A 15991-nucleotide genomic window follows, 5' to 3' on the forward strand; every position below is an offset into this window, starting at 1 on the left:
TACCAGGCTCCTGAATGTCTCCCACTTTATCCCTTGGAACTTATGAAGAGACAATTTAGAAACTCTAAAATGTTTTCTCACTCTAATGGAAGGGAGGTGAAGCTTAAAGAAAAGTACCCGAACAAAGAAGTACTGAATATTAATCTAGATCCATAATGCTTTGAAGTAGAGGGAATCAGAGAGCATTCTTGTTATCAACTACTCATCTCTTCTCTTTCCCACTAGCAAGTAAAACACCCAATCTTGTGAACTTTTTGGCTGCTCAGCCCCAGGCCACCCCCAAGCCTCCAGATATTTCCTGGACTCCACTCTTCTTTCCTTTTACTTACTTTGTTCTGTAATTAAGTTGCTTTTTCCAGCTCTTGGAAATTTCCTCTAGACCCTAATTTCTTGTTACCTTGGAAGATAAACAGGCAGGCCCTTCTCATTTTGTACATTGACATACTGATCACTATAGAAAAACTGTCAAGAAATCATAAAAACAATAAACTAGAGAAATGATAAAGGTTTCCAGAACTGTACAAAGTATGTTGCCTCTGCTGCTTCGTTTCTAACTCCCTTTCAGATATGGTAACTACAAGTCCTACTGAGTTCCTACTCTCTAATTTTACTACTAACAATGTGGCTTAACTTCATCCCTACTCTTTGTCCCATCTTTTCTCTCTGAAAGGTCATGCAGAATCCTTCCTCAGCAATAGTCTTCTTGACTGTGTTTGATCTGAAGATTTCAATTAGTAGTTTTATGTGGATAATTTGAAGTCTGTATTGGCTAGGTGAAGTGACACCTCTTTACATGTCATTGCCCAAGCCACCCATCATTAAAACACCTTTCAGCATAAAAACATAATGCAGAAACCAAAGGTAGAGACCAGGGACAACAGGAAGGGATAATGTGGAGCTTTGCACATTTCTCTGGATTTCAATTTTTTCCATGACTTGTTCTGTAACACCACAGGAAGAAAGGAAACAGATAGCATGTCTTCACAACTGAAACCACAGCATAAGAAAATGTTGTAATGTGCGAGGTGATTTGTATCAACTATAAAGTTGCTCTTTGTGATGATTTACTGGTAAGTTTCAACCTCTGTGAAACTTCTATGGCGCAAATTAAAAGCAATGAATTCTTAGTGGCAGCCAACAGAGCTGGATGAGAAACATGCCACCTTCACATTATCATGCATTACGTGTCTACCTGTACTTGCCACTAACCCCTACAATCATATTGCCCTTGCCACTGCACCATGTTCCAGGAAAAATCATATTAGAAAAATTTTCTAGTGATTTATCTTTACTAAGCCTGTACTTGAGAAGTCATATATGGCTAAATGCTCCACAATAGTGGAACTATGTGAGAATGGGCCCCCTACATATTTATATACCCTAAGTAAGAGGTCACTTGAGACTTGATTTATTCAAATTGAGAAGACAGAAACACTGAGGATATCAAATACTGTTGGCAGAAATAATGCATATTAGTAAATGTGATGAGAGAATGATTTATTTCTATAAGCAAAACATAATTAAACCTCATTATTAAAACTCAACAAAACAGACTTTTTAAAAGATAGCTACAGCTATCCATCTGTAGCTGGATGCAGCCACACAACCAAAATGTATTTAACTATATCAAATGCTAGGTCTTATAATAGGTGTTAAGAGTGCTAAAATGAATAAACATAATCTCTGCTCTCAAAAACAGTAGTCTAGTGGTAGAATAACACAGGTACAAGGATCTAACAGCAGATTTCTTCCAAGATCACAGCATTTCTGAAGGGTGGGGAAGCGGTCTTAGAGGGGTCATGGAAAGACTAACATCTTCTGGGCTGGGGGAGGGTGGTAATGACAGATATTGAAAAGGATTGATTATCTAGGAGGAGTATAACTTTTTGGAAGCAGAAAGAAATGAGATCATTAACAGTGTGGCTCATCTCCATGAGTGATGAGCTGTAAGTAGAAACAGCAGTAATCACTAAGCCCAAAGTATGGCTAGAGTCACTTCCCTACCTCCCTTCTTTGCGCCTTCCAGACAGTTTAGAAAGAGACTGCATAACTTTGGGGCTTGTTTTGCAGCGACAGCCTGGGACCACTTCCATCTCCCACTCATGGAGGCCCGTAAATTCCTGCCCTAATGACCCTATCCTTGAACTTCATGACATGAGGCCCTCTTTCGGGAAATCAGTTGGGAGTAACCTAGCTTCCTCCTTGTCCTCAATTTGGTAGTTAGAAGCTATTATTTTGGAGGGCACTGAATCTTCCTTCAGTTCCCATGCACTAGATAGTAAATCACTAACAATTTCACCCAACAGCTTTACAAAGGTGTTGGGAGAATAATCAATTACCAGGCTAATGCTGCTTCCCTGGTTTCCCTGCCTTTAATTTATCCTCCATCAAATCATCTGTTGTAATGTTGTCAGCTTAATCTTTCTATGATACATTTCTAAGTAAACCACTCCCTTCCTCAACATCCTTCAATATCTTCTTACTGCCTCTCAAAATTCTCACTAGCCAGTAGAAATTCTCAATGATCTGGCCTCAATCTACTTTTCCAGCCACAATTTTTTCTTTTCCTGTGTCGTTTCTTCCTAAATTTAAACCACAATATCTTGAAATATTGTTTGAAAGATCCCAGGTACAGTTCTAGTACCAGGAAAGTCAGTAGATAATAAATAATAACTGCATGACAAAACCCAGGACTTGATGGAGAACTAAATTTTCTTTTACTAAATACAAAACCAATACAAATAATAAAACAAATTATACCAATATGAAAAATAGCTGAGTTGATTATTCTCCATTTGTCTCTCCCTACCCCCATCTTCCAATCCATTTTCCATCTTTGTGATCTAAGGGACTGACCATGGGTTCCTTCGCCTTTTGACTTTTGGTTGAGTTCAGCCAACAGGAGACACCAAAAAGAGACAGACAGGTAGGAGGAGGAAGATGTCAGTGCATCCCTCTTCTTACTCCTTCCTGCTTGGCACTGTAGCTCTTGTGGCTGCTGCATTTTATGCCACATTAATCATTTCTTCCTCCTGCTCCTTCAGGCCTAGCAATAGTGACCACTTCCCACTGTTGCTATTCTTTGGGTATCTCATTATCCCTGCCTACACTTCTGTGAATATCTTCATCGAGTCCCATTACAATCCCAGCCTAACCAATGACAGTGACAACATTGGGGTAAACACTCAATGACTAAGCATGACAGCCTCAGATGGCCTTCAAAAATAACTACAGTTGAACTGATCCAGAGGACTAAATGTGAGCACTAATGACACACATGGGAGAGGATATGGACAGGGTCAGCTGACACCACTATAAACCATTACATTCTCCTTCTTATACTTAATGGCCTTCCGTATTTTTCATGCCGGGAGAATAAATTTGGAGCAAATGAAGCAGACATGATGATATAAGAAGAGAGTAATTTAAGTTCAAGGATTTATTTGATCCCCAAAGCAAGGGAATTCATAACTGGCTGGAGTCTAGGGACATGGTTTGTCCTTAGTTTCCCTTGCTGTGCCTAGGTAGTGAGGCTGAAATTGAAAACACCATCCAGAGAGTCACAGTCAAGTTCAGAAAAGAATTTGGCAAATTAATGACTGTGCTGTTAAGACTGCCTTCTTCTCCAGCCAGCCTCCCCTTCCCTGTGCCTGAAACGAGATGTTTCAGTATCCCTTTTCCTTTATTCTCTTGCATACCATGCACTGGCTAGTTTGGAAGTAAATATGTCAAATTCTGTTCCAACCTAATAGCTGATTGCTTTGAGACACTTTCAGAGATGTCTTAAGAGAGCAGTCTCACGGCCAAATTGCATTGCCTTGTCTAGTAATATGATGTGCTTTTGTCAAAAGTATCATATTATATTTAAAGACTCTTTGGCTAGGTCTACTGAAAATGAGTCCACAAAAGTGATCTAGGAAATTCAGAGGTGTAGTTCAATATTCACAACGGAGTAATCTGATACCTCTTTATAACAAAACTGTAACCAGTTAACATTGCAAAATCTGAACTCTGATGGGGATAAACTAAGAATGAATTTTTATTTTTCCAATTGCTTTCTTCAAACATACTGTATTCATCAGGGGTTCTCCATAGAAACAGAACCAATAGGAAATGAGGCCAATGCACATTGAGGAGGGCAAACTGCTTTACTTAACCTATCAATTAAAATGTTAATCTCATCCAGAAATACCCTCACCGATACACCCAGAAAAATGTTTAATCAAATATCTGGGCTCCCAGTGGTCTAGTCAAATTGATACATAAAATTAGCCATCACATGGTTTTTGAGTTTTCCTTTGCTGTGACACTTTAATAACATCCCAGGCAAATCCCATGACTTTGCAAGCACTTTCAGTTTCGGAACTACATTCCATGCCACTTTAAAACTCCAATCTCATACCAAATGTGATGCTTCCCCTCACCACTGGCTCAACATTTGGCCTTTGCACGTTCACTCATCCTCCCAGTATAGCCTCTTGTGAGATGAGGACAGAGCCTGGGGATGTATCATTTCTTTAGCTCTGCTTTCAAGACCTAACTCCAGGAAGAATAGGGAGGCAGAGATATATTTAGATAACTGTTCACTCAGTGGCTTTAAGAAGAGTTCTCCCTGCCCTCTCGCTGGCTCATGGCCTCCATGTGGATGGGGCACTGCTTTACTTGGGGCATGTTCAACTTCAACTCAATCCCCTGTCTCTGAAGGCTCCTGAAGAAAGAAGCCATCATATTGCTTTTCCACCCCCAAAGGAATCTAAGCCCTTGTAAGCGGAAGGTAGAATATTATGTTACTTGACCAGCAGTAACATGGCCAGCTTACAACTCTTCCTTCCTCTGTAATCTTATATGTTAACCCTCTTGTGGAGTCATAGGAGCTACTAAAGCACTCTTCTTCCTTTTCTAGTACAGCATAGCTACAAACAAGGATTTCGAACATCAAGCCCAGGGTTCTAGGCATTATCTCATCACCTTCCGGCATCTCCCAGGCCTAGGCTTTTGACCTATGAACCATCTTAGAAAAAAATCATGTTCTTCACTGACTTTCAAAACTATATGCCTCTAGAGTGAAAATATTTGCTAGCATTGGCTAATGCTAAAATCTGCCAGTGGGCTTGTTGCCCATGACCTGCTAGCTGTTGAGAGAGATCTCTGAGGCATTCTGTCTGCATCTTTTTATACTGCCTGTGCTGAGCTTTGTACCTTCTGGACTCTGTCTGCCTGTCAAAACACCCCATTACCTCATACCAAACTTTCCCTCAGCTGTCATAGCAAGTTTCTACTACCTGTTACTAGAGTCTAGACTTTTTTCTCTCACCTTTACCCGCTGCTATTTACTTTTTAATCCCTACCCCACTCTAGTACCTGTTCTACTTCTGTCTAATTCCTGACTCTCTCATTGCTATTTACTTCTTCCAACCTGGTCATCTTATGAGAGAGGATCATTTTCAGTTTTAATTAGTTTGCCTCAGGCTGCTCTGACCAGTCAAGATGGGATCCTGAATTTTTCATAATAAACAGTAGGTATTTATCCCAAATCTAAAGTAATTCTATAATTTGTTAATGGGTTTTAGAGTTATTCAGACCTCTGCATGAATTCTGGTTCTGCCATTTGTGACACAGGGCAAATAATCTCTCTGATTTACAGATTCTTAATCTGTAAAACTTAATAAAGTTGATGTTCAGATCAAGCAAGACATATTTTATAAAATCTAAGATACTATTGATTTCAACACATATTTCTGAGATATTAAAATATAAAAGCAATGTGTACCATAGAATTGATGCAATAATATATGTACAACCCCTTAGCCCAAGACCTAACCAAGAGCAAGTGCTGAGAAAATAGGAATTCATTTCCAGCTCCCTCCTGTCTGCCTTACCATGACCTTACTGCCTTCTTCCTCTTCAAAAATCTCTCAAAGTTACAAGGAAAAAAAAATGCCAGAAGACAAAGTAAGGAATGAATAAAAGATCTGAGAATACTTTTGATCTTTCCTTTTGCTTAAACAGGGGCTTCTCTTCATTTAAAGTCTAAATAGTGCTAATCCCAGATGTACAGCTTCCTGTAAAAAATGCTTGTTCCACTTTTGGAACTAAGAGATATTTCAAAAACCAAGAATCAAAGATAGCTTTTCACTTAAGAAAAAAAGGGATGTTGCTTAGCTTTCATTGCCACATGCCCAAGATCATACAGTATCTCTTGACACAGGTACGTTTGGTGTGACATATTAACTTTTTGACACAAAATATTATTTTTGTACCGTAGGAATCTGTATTCTTGGCAGAAAGGCTTGGAAAGATAAACAGGACTAGATTATGAAGATGCTTTTGGTCATGCTAAGTAGTTCAAACTTTTCTCCTGAAAGTGATGGGGGAACACAGAAAGATTTTATGTAGATATGAATAAGATAATCAGGTAATCATATTTCCACTTCCAAAAAATCATTCACGGGCAATGTGATGAAAAACTGAATGAATGACAAAATACAGCACTAAATCTACGCTGGAGCCAAAATCCACATACGATCTAAAATTCCAAGTGAAAGTAAATATACGGTAGAGGAGCAATGGGCCAAATACAATTTAACACAGAGACATGCAGCCATACATGTGGTCTCATCAAGTGGGAAAAAGAAAAAAAATGACTTTAATATATACAGTTGGTGATTGCTTACATATTCAGGTTCAGAGAGGAAATCCTAAAAGTAAAAAAAAAAACAGAAACTGTGTTAAGTCAGTTCAAGAGACTCTACGTAGCTTATGATTTTGCAGTAACAGTGATTATAGCGTTTAGTTTATAGTGCCATAAAGGTAGGAATGCCATAGGTATGTAGCAAAGATCTAGGGATCAAAGTATTCCACGGGACACCTGGATATCAGGTCAGGCACCAATAAGATTCTTTGTAATTAATAGGCATCTTAAGGTAAATCTTGAAAAGGATTTTAAGGCTAGTAGTTTTTACCTTGATATCTGAAAGAAAACACCTAAAAAGGTGTTCTCTCTGAAAGCAGCAAAATCACTCTAAAGAAGAGAGTCAAGATACCCTTCTTTATTGAGACAATTATTCACATTATGCCACTGTAATATTATTTCCAGGAGATTTTTAGCTTCCTTAGAAAGGAGTCTTCCTTTAAGAGTTTAACGACACACAAAGAATGAATGTCTACAGAAATATTGGTTAATTAATCATGGAGTCTCTGGAGACAAAATAAAAGGGAAGAACCTAACTGGGGGGAAAAAAAGGAAAGAAAATGAGGTTTGACTGAGCCACCACGGAGAAAGAGGAGGAACAAAACTTGATTGGACCGCTATAGACTTTGGAGGCAGTATATACCACATTATAGTGTGCTGTCTGGACTCACTGGCCAGGTGACTTGAACAGCTGTTATCTTTGAGGGGGATCCAGAGGAAGAGAGGTCTCACTGCTGTACTGGGCTGCACCACAGCAGCAATTCCACTTTACCCTTGTTATTGTGCTTGTCCTGTGATGCCATGTCAGGGGGTTGTATGGAGTCTGTAGCAAGTCTCAGGGAGCGTACCGTGATAGAGGTCACCAAGATTAGGGTCAGTTCAACGAATGTTTAATGAGAGTCCAATATGGGCCAGGATTGTTCTAGGTGCTTGTGAACTGTCAGAGGACAAAAAAAAAGAAATGTTAAATCAAGAAGTTAACATTTTAGTGGGGGGGAAAGACAATAAAATAACAATGGTAAGTAAATTATATGGTATATTAGAAAGTGAAAAGCTCTATACAAAGAAGTAAAACTAGCAGAGTAGATCAGGAGTTCTGGTGAGAGAGGAGGGGAAAGCTAGGCCTCCTGGAGAATGTGAGATTCAAGCAAAGGCTAGAAGAGGATGGAGTTTCCATGTGGGTCTGGGGATGAGGGGCATTTCAGAGAGAATAACAGCAAGAGCAAAGGCTGGCATGGCACGAACAAAAGTATGGAGGCCTATGTAGTGAAAGACAAAAGAATAAGAAGGAAAGTGGAAGTCAGAGAAGTAATGGAGGGTCAGTTCCACTGGGCCTTTGCTTAGGTTATGAGAGAAAGAGGACGCCAAGGTTTGGTACCAACTGTAAACAGATTCTGTGACATGAAATTGGGGAGGTCACCCATGTTGGCCATGAAGGGCAGTGGGGAAGACAAATTTTCCCAGTGGCTGAACCGTGTGTGATATGTCTTGGAAGGGGAGACTAAGGTCCACATCCAAGTTGGTTCATGGTCTGTGCCTAATAGTTGCTGCTACACAAAGAGGGTGGAGAAGAATATTGAGGTATCCAAGGAGTTCTCTGTAGTACTTTTGGATACTCCATGCCTGGTGGTAGAGGCAAGAAAAATCTGTTTGTGCAATGCATTCAGTATCTCAAGGATTAGACCCCTCAAGTATAAAGGTTTGGTGTTTACACTGGGTAAGAATATCCACCACTCGGATGCAGGCTGAAGGCTTATTGGGTAACCTGGAATGAGAGACCTGCTGATCAACAATGCTATATTCTTTCATACACTAAAAACATCACAAAGTCAGGATTAAAAGTTTTCTAAAGCTATCTTTCAAAGTTAAGCAAACTTGGTCTGCTGCTAAATACTAGCTGTAGAACATTACACAAGTTACTTAGCTCCCCTAAGCTACAGTTTATTTATAAATCGGGGCTAATCAAAGCAACTGCATGAAAACGCTGAGAGGATTAAATGAGATGATGCAAGCACAGAACTTAGCAGAGTGTTATTTTATTATTAATAAACCAGAATCATTTACCCCAGTATATAGCATTATTATTCGATTGGCCTTACATAGGAACATAGATAATTAATCTATAGGCAGGGAAGTAGAGTATTTGAGTGTGGATGCTAGCAACTGGGAGTCTGTGGAAGTCCTTATTTCTTTTGTTTACTCAGTAAATTAGAAAGAAGCATAAGCTGAGAGTGGGGATAGGTTTTGAGAGTTTAAAGAGAGGCAAAGGTATGAAATATTCACCCAGAATTTAAGGAGAGAGAGGAGATTTGGATGAATAATATGATTACCTGGAGAAAGTCATGTCTTTTCTACAAAGAAGAAGTTGCACCTGGATAGTGTCTGAGTATTGGGAGAGACTAAATCCATAAACCTTGTAATATTATGTCATATCACACAGAATTCAGGTGACTGTGTGGCAAGGCTGCCCATGAATGGTACGTCTTATCTTCCTACCCTTAAAGTCAGGCATACCCTGCTCTGCTGTGCTCTGTTATCAGGAGGAACTGCTTAGGCAAGCCCTGATGTCATAATTAGAAGGCAAGCACTTTTGGTCCACACCTCTAGGGTGCCTACTCCTCTTGTTCTACTACTCTCATCCCAACTCAGGTCAAGGACTTGCTGGAAATTTTTTAGACACAGCCGTCTGAAACGAGAAAAGAAATGGAATAGGTACTGGAAAGTGAGTCATGCATAACTAGTATGGTCTTATGATCAGGGTCAGAAGTGGTGAGTGTGGTGTTAGCAGCTATGACGGTACTGCCTGCAATAGATTGATTTTGTTATATGACCTTGGCTGTGACCTCACAGCTGCCTAGCTTTTCTTGCTCCTGCCTGTTTGGCACACCTTGTTCTATAGGTTCCTGTGTTTGTATGAACTGCTGTCTCTCCTGTTCACAGATTCATCTACTTTTTAAGGGAGCCAGGATTGGTTTCAGTTGCTTGGAACTAAAAATCCTGACAGTGGTGACTATGACTTGTATGAGAAATAAAAGATCACTGACTCTAAAAGCAATGCCATCAATCAGGAGGATGTATCTCAATGCAAATGGCAGTTAGTGTAAATGTATAATCAAATACATGAGTTTCAGAAATTAGTTTGAGTCCATATTATATACCATGAGATTGGGTCTGGACGAAGAACAATCAGAAAATCCTTCAGGACAAATGCAGAGTTCAAGAAATTCTTTTGAACAATAGTGGATAAGACAATAAAACTGGGTTATGGATGCTCATAGCAGCTTTATTCATCATTGCCCCAGACTAGAAACAACCATATACCCATCAGGAGACAAATGGAAAAACAAATGTGATGTGATGATGCAATGGAATATTATTCAGTAATAAAGAATGAACTACTGAATAGACAACAACACATATGAATCTCACAAAACTTTATATTAAGTTAAAAAATCAGGCAAAAATAGTATATATTGTACTATTCCTTTTACATGAAGTTCTAGAATTGGAAGAAACTACAGCAATGGCAATCAGATCAATGGTAGCCTGGGGCAAGGAGTAAGAGAGACTGCAAAAGGGCACAAAACAATTTACTGAGTGATGGAAATGTATAAATTTGAGTGGGGGTGGTAGCTACAAGGGTATATAATCAAATGTTACCAAATACATCACACTTAAAACATGAGCATTTCATTTATTTAAATTATACCTCAACAGACTTGATTTAACAATTACATGCTTAAATCTATGTCCCACCAGCATGTAATTTAGACATAAGCACTAACTTAACTGTCAGGGTAGTTTGGTATAGACTTTGGAGACAAACAGCTGAGTCTGAATCCAAGACACTACCTCCAGTTAGTAGCTATGTAAACTTGGGTAAATTACTGCAGAAATAGAAACTTGGTATCCTCATGTCTTTTACGAGTTTAAAGGAGATAATTCATGAAACTGCCCAGCATGTAGCAGAAACTCAACAAATAATAGTTCTAGTAAATAACAGAATGGATTCATGATGCCATAATTAATGCTATGTACAAGCTTCCTTCTGAGCAAAACAAATATTAGCAATTCCTTGCATGCAGATTGCTAAGTGGTAAGAAATTATAAATTGTTCTATTATAAAGACACATGCACGTGTATGTTCGTTGCGGCACTGTTTACAACAGCAAAGACTTGGAACCAACCAAAATGTCCATCAACGATAGACTGCATAAAGAAAATGTGGCACATATACACCATGGAATACTACACAGCCATAAAAAACGTTGAGTTCCTGTCCTTCATAGGGATATGGATGAATCTAGAAACCATCATTCTCACCAAACTGACACAAGATAAGAAAACCAAGCACCGCATGTTCTCACTCGTAGGCAGATGTTGAACAATGAGAACATGTGGACACAGGGAGGGGAGCATCACACACTGCGGTCAGCTGGGGGGGTGTTTAGGGGAGGGAGGAAACGGGTAATGTGGGGAGAAATACCAGATATAGGTGATCAGGGGATGAAGGTGGTAAACTACCTTGCCATGTATGTACCTATGCAACAATCCTGCATGATCTGCACATGTACCTCAGAACCTAAAGTACAATAAAACAAATAAATTAATTTTAAAAATTCAGAAAGCAATAAATGGAGGCAAAGCATTTTAAGGTACTCTTACTCATTATAAAACTCTGAGAATACTAATTTATACCAGACTCTTAAGTTAGAATGCATGCTGAACCTCAAGACTAACCACTTGGAAAATAAAAGTATAGCTCACTGTGATGAAGAAAAAAAAAAAAGAGAGAGAAGAAATTGTTACTGCACTGAAAGGTCACTATCTATAAAACACAAATGAAAAAGGTCTAAGGCTTATGACATTGTCTGACATGAGTCTAAGTAATCACATCCTGACACATATTATTAAGCATCACAGCTCTGATGAAGGAGTCTGAAGCTCTACAGCATTAGAACACATTCTTTGGAGTCAAGACAGTTCTGGTCTGCTGCCATTTACTAGTTAAGAAATTTGAGCATACAAGTCTTTTCCTTGAACTTCAGTTTTTCATCTGCAAATGGGAGTATATACAATAATCACCTCAAGGAGTTTCAGTAAGAATCAAATGAGATAATGCAAGCTAAGCATTTAGCACCGTACTATATTGCAATAAATCAATACGTTTTCTACATTTATTTAATGGCCCTTCTCATTGTGATCCACGTTTTATTTGTGATACCTTTCCACTAAGAAATATATAGAATAAGTCCAATGTTGTAATATTTGAATGACTTTGGAGGAGCAAGAAATTATATTGTAGAAAATAAGTTTTTGCATGGCTCCAGTTATAACAATAAGCTTATTATGTTAAAGCATATTTTAGACTCCTAATGTCAATAACTAAGAAAGAAATGGGAATATTCTGAAGAAGAAGATTAGCATAGCTTCACTGACAATTACTTTAGGCCTCATTCCAGAAGAATCTTTAAGGAGCTAAGCACATATCAAAACCTCCATTGGTACCTCTGTAGAGCTGGCTGGTGTAGCTAGAACAGTTAGCTGGAAGTGTGTGCTATGTAAATCATGAATTCTTTGAGGGCTTATTAATCTGTCTGTTCCCATTGCTTGCACATGGTACACACTCAACAGTTGTTAGCTGGAGTGGGGGTTGGAGGGAAAATAAAAGCAACCAGTATCATTAATAGCTTAGGTAAGAGAACCTGTGCCTGTCTCTCAAGGCTCCAAGAAGATAAAATTATGAGAATGATTAGAAACCATATATAAGCAGTGACGAAAAAGCACAGGAAATATTGAAGGGGGCACACCTAGAGAGCATGGAGCATTAGCAACATAAACCACAAAATTGATACAGGAAGAAGTTATAAGCAGTGGAAAAATATACCATGTAATTGTGAAAATAAGAGGTTTCCGTTAGGATTTATTTAGAATTAGTCTCAGTAATTGAGCCATACAAAAGATAAAGAAGTCACATTTTAGCACCTGGGAAGCTACACTATTAATTGGCAAAATAAAATATAAAGAGGATAAACAAGGCTGAGATCAAACCTTATGGTTCTTTATGCAATTCTGAAGACTTAATTTCAGGATATAAAAGTACTCAAATAATATTTTGTAATTACAAACCAATAAGAAGACCCATCCAGGAGGAATAATTATATAATTTCTGCATGGCTTCATTGTGTGAGGCTTCGAGAACGGCAATAAATAGAATCCTCTATCATTATGACTGCTGCAGGCAATGACTCACCATTACAACTGGGACTACATCCTAGAATAGTTTTTTTCCCCCTTTGAGTATCATGTAAGAAATTAAACAGACTATATTTCCCAGTAATTTTTTTAAATGTTAGGAAAAAACCCAAATTTGATTTTTTTCCTCAGATTCTTGCCGCTAACAAGGTTAGCAGTAAAGTTGAGTTATTATTAAAAATATAAGAAATGTCTGTTTTGAAAATGTTTTTCTTTTGCCTTAAATTACTGGTCTCAACTGATGGGAAATTATATCTCCAGTGATCTGTGGCTCATAAATATTTACAACATCAAAATATCATGTATGTAAATAATTGGGGTTCAGTTTCTGAATTCTTGATACTAAGGCTATAAATTGCATTAAGAAATTGGCTTTAATCTTGCTAGTGAGTTTTAATGAATATTATAACAACCTCATTATAAATTCACATATAATTTGTAAGAAAGAATGGCACTCAAAGACTAAAAATGTAACAGATAAACAGCATGACTATAAACAAGTTACTCTAAAAACAAAAATAAAGTCTTAATCTTTTAACTCTCCATTTACCTCAACCTGATTCAAGAATTTGAAAATTTTTGCCATGTAAGTTGTGCTCATTTAATCAGTTCGATTACTATTTATAGGAAAAATGTAGTGTGTCCTTTCAGTACAAGCGTTGGTAATCTTTCACCAAGTGGACTCAGCCTTGGATGTTTTGCCTGGGGGAAGACAAACAGCAAAGCACTAAAGGGCAGTAGAGGTAATCAGTCCATGATAAGCCAGGCTGTAATGCAGATTGTTTTGCTCATGTTGATCCCAATAACCTATCTTCAGTTTGTTCAACTTACATGCTAGGGACTCAAAGACAAATGAAACCTATGCCTGAACTAGTGGACCATGCAGTATCTGAAGTTCCACACATAATGATGTCAGTTCCATACGCTCCATTCCATGGGTGATTGGCTACCTGCGTCCACCAAAACCACATCCAGATCACCTGGTTTAGGTCCCAGTTGTGTCAACTACTAGTTTCCTTACTTGCAACATATTACTGGCAAGCATATTTCTGAACAAAGCCAGTTGTTTGCAAAATGAATGAAGGTCATTACAGTATGTGATCCATATTTCACAGTATCTCTTATTATCCCACCTAAAGGATTTTTTTTTTAAAGATAGGAAGTAATTACAGAATGACTGGTATACCTAGCATGACCAAGTCTTCTACCGTCTTGCTGCTTCCTCTACCTTCCTTTTCCAGATGACCAGATTACTTCTAATCTTTGGTCATTATGCTCTATCTCAGATAAAATGCAGGACTTCACTGAATCTATAAATTACTTTAGGCAGTATGGCCATTTTCACGATATTGATTCTTCCTAACCATGAGCATGGAATGTTTTTCCATTTGTTTGTGTCCTCTCTCATTTCTTTGAGCAATGGTTTGTAGTTCTCCTTGAAGAGGTCCTTCACATCCCTTGTTAGTTTTATTCCTAGGTGTTTTATTCTCTTTGTAGCAATTGTGAATGGGAGTTCACTCATGATTTGGCTCTCTATTATTGGTGTATAGGGATGCTTGCAATATTTGCACATTGATTTTGTATCCAGAGACTTTGCTGAAGTTGCTTATCAGCTTAAGGAGATTTTGGTCTTCTCATCCATCAACTACCAACGACTTTCTTTACAGAACTGGAAAAAACCACCTTAAACTTCATATGGAGCCAAAAAAGAGCCCACATAGCCAAGACAATCCTAAGCAAAAGAAAAAAAAAAAGCTGGAGACATCACGCTACCTGACTTCAAACTATATTACAAGGCTACTATAATCAAAACAGCATGGTACTGGTACCAAAGCAGACATATAGACCAATGGAAAGGAACAGAGGGCCTCAGAAGGAATGCCACATAACCATCTGATCTTTGACAAACCTGACAAAAACAAGCAATGGGGAAAGGATTCCCTGTTTAATAAATGGTGTTGGGAAAACTTGGTAGCCATATGTAGAAGCTGAAACTGGATCCCTTCCTTACACCTTATACAAAAATTAACTCTATATGGATTAAAGATTTAAACATGAGGCCTAACACCATAAAAACCCTAGAAGAAAACCTAGGCGATACCATCCAGGACATAGGCATAGGCAAGGACTTCGTGATTAAAACACCAAAAGCAATGGAAACAAAAGCCAAAACAGACAAGTGGTATTATCTAATTAAACTTAAGAGCTTCTGCACAGCAAAAGAAACTATCAATAGAGTGAATTGGCAACCAACAGAATGGAAAAAAATTTTTGCAATCTACCCATCTGATAAAGGGCTAATACCCAGAATCTAAGGAGAACTTAAACAAATTTACAAGAAAAAAACAAACCCCATCAAAAAGTGGGCAAAGGATATGAACAGACACTTTTCAAAAGAAGACATTTATGCAGCCAACACACATATGAAAAAAAGCTCATCATCACTGGTCATTAGAGAAATGCAATCAAAACCACATTGAGATACCACCTCACACCAGTTAGAATGGAGATTATTAAAAAATTTGGAGACAACAGATACTGGAGAGGATCTGGAGAAACAGGAACACTTTTACACGGTTGGGGGAATATAAATTAGTTCACCGTTGTGGAAGACAGTATGGCGATTCCTCAAGGATCTAGAACTAGAAATACCATTTGACCCAGCAATCCCATTATTGGGTATAAACCCTAAGGATTATAAATAGTTATATTATAAAGACGCATGCACACGAATGTTTATTGTGGCACTGTTCACAATAGCAAAGACTTGGAACCAACCCAAATGCCCATCAATGATAGACTGGCTAAAGAAAATGTTGCACATATACACCATGGAATACCATGCAGCCATAAAAAATGATAAGTTCATGTCCTTTGCAGGGACATGGATGAAACTGGAAACCATCATTCTCAGCAAACTGATACAAGAACAGAAAACCAAACACTGCATGTTCTCACTCATAAGTGGGTGTTGAACAATGAGAACACAAGGACACAGGGAGGGGAACATCACACACTGGGGCCTTGGTGTTGTGGGGCTAGGGG

General features: G+C 38.3%; 1 protein-coding gene across 3 annotated transcripts in view; it reads right to left on the minus strand.

Moving 5' to 3' along the window:
- The window catches only part of PDE4B (phosphodiesterase 4B), a 560636-nt gene that overhangs the window by 154044 nt on the left and 390601 nt on the right, over positions 1 to 15991 (minus strand). The window lies entirely within an intron of this gene.

This window comes from Sapajus apella, unplaced genomic scaffold, assembly GCF_009761245.1.
Source record: "Sapajus apella isolate SASKATOON/1434 unplaced genomic scaffold, GSC_monkey_1.0 scaffold36, whole genome shotgun sequence".
In the NCBI taxonomy this organism is placed as follows: Eukaryota; Metazoa; Chordata; class Mammalia; order Primates; family Cebidae; genus Sapajus; species Sapajus apella.